Genomic DNA, 240 nt, shown 5'->3' on the forward strand with positions numbered 1-240 from the left:
TCTGATTGGGGCCCTGCTAGACTGGGGTTTTGGTTAGACTAAGATTCCTTTGATTTTGAGATTCCAACAACTCATTTGACTGGGGATCCTGAGAGACTGGTTGTTTTGTTTGACTGCTGGTCTGGTTAGACTGGGGTAATGTCAGACTGGGGTCTTGCTCAACTGGGACGGTGCTAGACTGGGGTTTTGGTTAAACTGAGATTCTGACTGAGATTCATTTTGAAATGTCAGCCTTGTTAA

Source organism: Silurus meridionalis, chromosome 16 (assembly GCF_014805685.1).
Source record: "Silurus meridionalis isolate SWU-2019-XX chromosome 16, ASM1480568v1, whole genome shotgun sequence".
Classification (NCBI taxonomy): Eukaryota; Metazoa; Chordata; class Actinopteri; order Siluriformes; family Siluridae; genus Silurus; species Silurus meridionalis.